Source organism: Amblyomma americanum, chromosome 10 (assembly GCF_052857255.1).
Source record: "Amblyomma americanum isolate KBUSLIRL-KWMA chromosome 10, ASM5285725v1, whole genome shotgun sequence".
In the NCBI taxonomy this organism is placed as follows: domain Eukaryota; kingdom Metazoa; phylum Arthropoda; class Arachnida; order Ixodida; family Ixodidae; genus Amblyomma; species Amblyomma americanum.
The window spans coordinates 66,254,107-66,260,178 of NC_135506.1; positions in this window are offsets into that span (position 1 = coordinate 66,254,107).

Sequence of the window (6,072 nt, forward strand, 5' to 3'; positions counted from 1 at the left end):
GTAGGGTCGTCTGTGAATAGGAGCTGCGTCACCGGTGTTGATGCGATGCGTGACCACAGATGTTCGAGCCAAAGGGCGGTCATCGAAGTCAAAGATGTCGCGAAAAGACGACAGAAGATACCGAAGGTCGTGAGCTTGCCCTGGTAAGAGGTCAGCAGCAATCATTTTTGCATATTCATCAGGCGGTGGGACGTCAGAGTCGCGGCAGTTCGACGAGGGTGGGACGCTTCTCACCGCCGATACGACGCATTCGGCAGCAGGGCACAGCGTGGCGAGCGACATACCTTGTGGGAGCGGCTGAACGTAAGAGGCAAAGTTGAGAACCGGAAGGGACGCTTGATTTGCCGACATGGTGACAACTGTATGCGCAAGGGCAACACTGCGTGTAAAGGGCACATCAGGAACCGGAGTAATGATGTAGTCACCATCGGGAACTGGCGGGACAGAGGAGAAACGGACATAAGTGGCGGCATCGGGGTCCAGGCGGACAAAGTCGGCGGTGCACAGTCGGTGAACAATTGGATCCGGTGGCTCTGAAGGAACAGGTAGAGCGAGTTGAACGATGCTTGTGGCGCAATCTATAAGGGCGGAATGGTCGGTGAGAAAGTCAAGGCCGAGAATGATGTCATGAGGGCAGTGTTCGAGGACAGTGAAGAGCACAGAAGTATGGCGGCCGGCTATTGAAACACGAGCAGTACACATTCCGACGACAATAGACATACCGCCATCTGCAACACGGACCACAGTTGAGGGGGCAGGAGTGAGCACTTTCCTTAGGCGACGGCGAAGACGAGCATTCATGACTGAGACGTGCGCTCCAGTGTCGATCAGAGCGGTAACAGGGACCCCGTCCACGTCGACGTTAAGGATGTTCCGATGAGCATGAAGAGTTAAAGGAGGGTTTTCTGGTCGGGTCGTCAGAGCAGCATCACCCCCAGACGCTGCAGCCATCAGTTTTCCGACCGGGAGCGGGCATATGGGGCCGGCGACGAAGGGCGGCGAGGTCGGGGCGATGGAGGTCGACGGCGCTGAGGTGACGACGAACGGTTGGTAAGCGGGGTCTGAGCGTGGTGGCCAGAAGAGGTCGTTTCCGAGGGCGAGGGAGAGCGGCGGGAATATGCAGAACCCGGCGGGTAGCGGCTGTAGGTCGAGGACGGACGGCTTCGGCAGTGTCGAGATATGTGGCCAACTCGGGAGCAGTTAAAGCAGATGGGCCTGTCATCAGGTGTTCTCCATTCATCTGGATTGCGGCTGCGTCGAGGGTAGTATGCACGTTCAGAACCGAGCTCCGGGGACATGCGGCGAGCATATGGGGCACTAACTGAGCAAACAGGCTGAATCCCAAGATTGGCAAATTCTTTGCGAACGACAGCCTGTATAAGGGATACTGCTGGAGTACTGTCTGTTGCGGGTGGATGAAACGCAACGGGGGACATTGCCTCTACTTCTTGGCGCACAAGTCGTGTCAGGCTCTCAGATGTCGGCAGACGGCTCGGTGGAGTCGAGTCTACACAGGACGACGTCGCAGTCGTATTCGGCAACCGCGTGAACTGCGGAGAAATTCGGCGGCTCTTCGCTTGTTCGAACCGGCGGCATTCCTTGATGATTGCGTCAACCGTTCCGCAGTCCTTGTATACAAGAAGGTTAAAGGCGTCATCTGCGATGCCTTTGAGCACGTGACCTACTTTGTCGCACTCTGACATAGTGGCGTCGACTTTCATGCAGAGAGCTAATATGTCCTGAATGTATGATACATAGGACTCTGTGGACGTTTGTGCACGGCATGCGAGCTCCTTCTTCGCAGCGAGCTGACGCCCGAAGGGCTTACCAAACAGGTCACAAAGCTTGCGCTTGCAGAGATCCCAGCTGGTGAGTTCATCCTCGTGGGTCTCGAACCATACCCCGGCAGTGCCCGTCAGGTAGAAGATGACGTTGGCCAACTTTAGGGTCGGGTCCCACCTGTTGTGTGTGCTCACGCGCTCGTACATTGCGAGCCAGTCCTCCACGTCGACGCCGTCCGTTCCGTTGAAGGTCCCAGGATCTCTCGGATGGGCAATGATGAACGCCGGGTTGGCGGACGCCGACGGAGCGGCCCCTTCGCTGGTCATGGTTGAAGAGCCGGCGAGCTGACGACCGCTGCGGAGTTCCGTGCTTGCTGTGGCTGTACCCCGCACCTCCACCAATAATGTAACGTGAAGATGTGCACACCAAAAGGGAAAAATATATTTACAGGGAAACAGCTTACAGCCACGCAGCCGAACAACCGGGCACGCGAAGCCCAGCCGCCGAAACGCACTTCGTCCTCTTCGCGTTCCAAGCGCGAGCGCACCAAGCACGAGCGTTCCAAGCACAAGCACAACCGTAGCAATATCGTGGATCTTTATGGCTTGTTGAGGTTGGTCCGGCTGGAAAAGATAGCTATGAGCCAGAAAAACTGTATTTAAAAATCTCTCCTCAAGCCGAGTAAAACTCGCGACACGGTTTCCCAAAAGGACGGGTTGCCACCGTTTCGAAGTGAACGAAATTGAAGCTTTAAGTCCCGAGTCCGAGCCCGAATATCGGTGTCGAGTCAAGTATTTGTCTTAAAAAAAATCGTCTGATAATGTCGACACCTGTCTCTTGCTTTTGGGTCTTTTCCACCTTACAAAATCCCCGTTTTAGCCGAAAATGATATCTTTGATTTAGAACGCAGTGTCACTTCGATGCAGGCGAACTTCTATTTGACCTCAGTGTTTCATTAACCTCACCCTACTTTGTCTCTAAGCATTGCGCACAGCGTCAGTATAGCTAGATTAGACTATGCGTTTCAGCGATGATCATAATACCGTCTATTGACGTGCCGCTTGTGTGTAACAATATCGGCTTCAACATAAGTGATTCGGAGTATCGTGTGAAGCCACATCTAGGGAAATGCGCAATGCAGGCGACGACGTGTGTCTAAAAAATTTGGCAGACACACTTAAGACTGCTTACGCGCAGTAATGCGAAAGCACTGCTGTCCGTGGGTGCCCTGACACCCACCCACACACACCCACAATACATTCGCCTGTATGACAGCACCCGGAATCCTGTACGAAGAATGGTTGCATCATAATATCTTGTATTTTGTACACACTCTATATTGCAGCCCTACCGCTATCCTTTCTTACTATCCCCCTCCCCTCCTCCTATCGCCCATATAGAGGTCGGCCAGTTGCAGCGTATACTGACTAACGACATGTAGACATGTATAGGACTTTCAAAAGTGGCGCTTCTGAGCTTGCTGATTTCGTCATACAGCCGCTTGATGACGCCACCTGATTTTTTTTTTGCTATCAAGTAAGATTTTCTGTACCACCTGTGAGTAAGCGCACACTCACATACGCTGCCGGCTTATGTCGTAATCCATGCGACTAATAATGCTTTGCAATAAAACCTTCCTCGCACCCGTCCTCACATCTTTCTTGCCCGCCATTCCCCTCCCGGTCGTAGTTTCTTCTATACCTGCCGCTTGACGTCACCAGCCACATCTCTCGCGGGTCTCCCTTAAGTTGCGCCTACAAAGCGGATCACACGTGGTCGGATGACGCATGAAGATATGTATTTATTTTTGAACTCTTGAATGTGTCAAGCGTATTGCGTTCCAAATGGGTTCTGAATGCGGTCTACCGGCCGCAATAGCGCAATGGTTAGAGCGCTCGACTGCTGACCCTGAGGGTCCGAGTTCAATCCTGGCTGCGGGGCCCCGCGTTTCGATGGAGGCGAAATGCAAGATAACCGCATACAGTGCGATGTATATGAACGTGCAGAACCCCAGGTGGTCGACATTAATCTGGAAACGTTCACTGCGTCGCCTTAAATTTTCTTCTCATGCCGTGTGAGAGCAGCAGGGGTAGCAAGGTAAATCAGCGGTGTAGCACTCAAGTCGAGCACGATATGCTCTGTTTGACACGCTCTTGTCTGCACGTAAGGACAACGATGTTTTTGTACATATCAATATGGTCATCGGTAACGGCGGGATGGGCCAACGGAGGGGAAAATGAGACTCCGCGTTGCGAGCGGACTGGTTCCCGTCGTTATCGCCCGTGTGTCCGAGGATCCACGCGAGGCGGTTGCGCACGTTGCGCGCTGAGGGGGCTCTGATTATAAGAAGTAAACTGCTGTGCAATTAGGTGCGTCGAGCTCAGCTGCTCTCACACGGCATGAGCCAATCTTCATTAATAAGATCATGGCCGATGCCGCCTACACGCTAAACATCATCGGTAAATGGCTTTCTGGTCTTTACTGGCATCCAGGGGGTAATATTGACGCTGTGAAGTGCCCGTACTGTGGCAGTGTGTGTCGTGCTGACCTGTACCACCTAGTTTGGCATTATTCAGAGTTTCGCAAGGGACGTGACGACCTTGTCGCCAAGCATGGTTTTCCCACCGATGGCGAAGGATTTCGTGCATTGACCAGAGCCGGAGATAACGGCATCTGCGAAGATATTGACAAACATGCTAAGATAAGTGGCTTCTAGAAAGCAGATTAAAGTGTGGCTAGACCACCCGTGCCGTCCCTTCATGTATCAAAAGACCCCCAAGTAAAGGTTTTCCGGTGGTGTTGGTCCGGTGATTTCCAGAAACTGGATGCACTGCTTGAAGGCTTCTCGATGATATGACTTGCAGGCGAAGCGATTTAGTGAGAAACGAACTTTTATACAGATGGGTACAAACAAACGTCAGAACACGGCCACAACTATCCGCGGCCGGCATAGCCGACCGCCTGCACAGAGGCGAGGGACACCGCGTCCCAACAGTCATAGGTTACGATAAAGCCATTGCCTAGATTATTAGATAGCTTTAAAGAGCACTAATGATGTTAATATAAGCCTTTCACAAAAAAACGACTTTCAAAGAAGGCTCTGTGGTTAGGGCGCTTAAACTGCCCCTTCCCCCCCTCCCTCCCGATTAAACTTCCTAATCTCATCCGCCAACCTGACTTTCTGCCGCCCCCTCCTACGCGGTCCTTTTGTAATCCAGTATGTCGCTCTTAGCGACTATCGAATATATAGCCTTCAAGTTACACGCAGTGCCAAAGCCCATTTATTCTTCTTGATTTCTTGATTTCACTGAGGTGCCCTTAATCGCCTTCTATCCTTGGTCCACTCTTAACTTTTCTTTATTTTTATTGCCAGATTTCTAAAAACACTTCTGTTCCTTGGCCATTTTGTTTTCCGTAGCGAGCCGCGCTACCGTAAACATAATTTTATCCCTTTTCTTTAGCCGTCAAATCTCTGCTCCATACCTGACTACTAGCAATGTACACCTAATAGATATTCAGATATCCTGATATATCTAAGTTCAAAGCAAGTCAATCATAAAATTACGGAAAAAAGAAGAGAGCGTTCAGGCACAGTGGTGCCGCCACCTTTGCGTCAAGAGTTCGACCACTTTGGAGCGAAAAGCAAAATCGTTCACGTACGTTGTTCTCCAACTAAAATATTTGCTTTCAGAGGCATGATAATGGCGAGGTGACCAGCTATCCCACTATATCTTCATCACCATCGTTATTTAGCGATCTTCTTAAATGCGAATATATCTATACTACTTACATCGCAAGTTCCGACAGATAGAAGTTATGTACTGCAACGCTCTGCAAGTTTCAAGCATTCCTTTTCAGTTCAACAGAATGAGAAGGCTGGAGATAGACTTTTAATGAGGGAGCAATAACTCACTGGCATCCACCCAAACGCAGCGATACAGCTACAAAGAAAAGATATACAGCTTTCACAGAAAATTCATAGTTAAAGAAAAATTCGTCCTAGTCGGGGGCCAAGCTTGACTCTTCAGTACCAATATGATGAAAGAGGCTACCTCTTTTTCCTTGTGGTCTGCTTTCGTCGCCGTAATCGACCATCTTGTTCTGCAAACGTGTTTCTATTTAGCTAGTTTAGTACAACTAACGCTGCGAGAAGTGTTGGAAACGGCTTTGTGAACCTCGGCATGTTGTGCAGTTTTCAAATTTCTTACAGCTGGCAAGCGGCTGGGGAGCTTTCTCGAAACCTGGAAGAGACCTTATATTCAGTCAGCACTTTTTTCGCTTACCAACTCA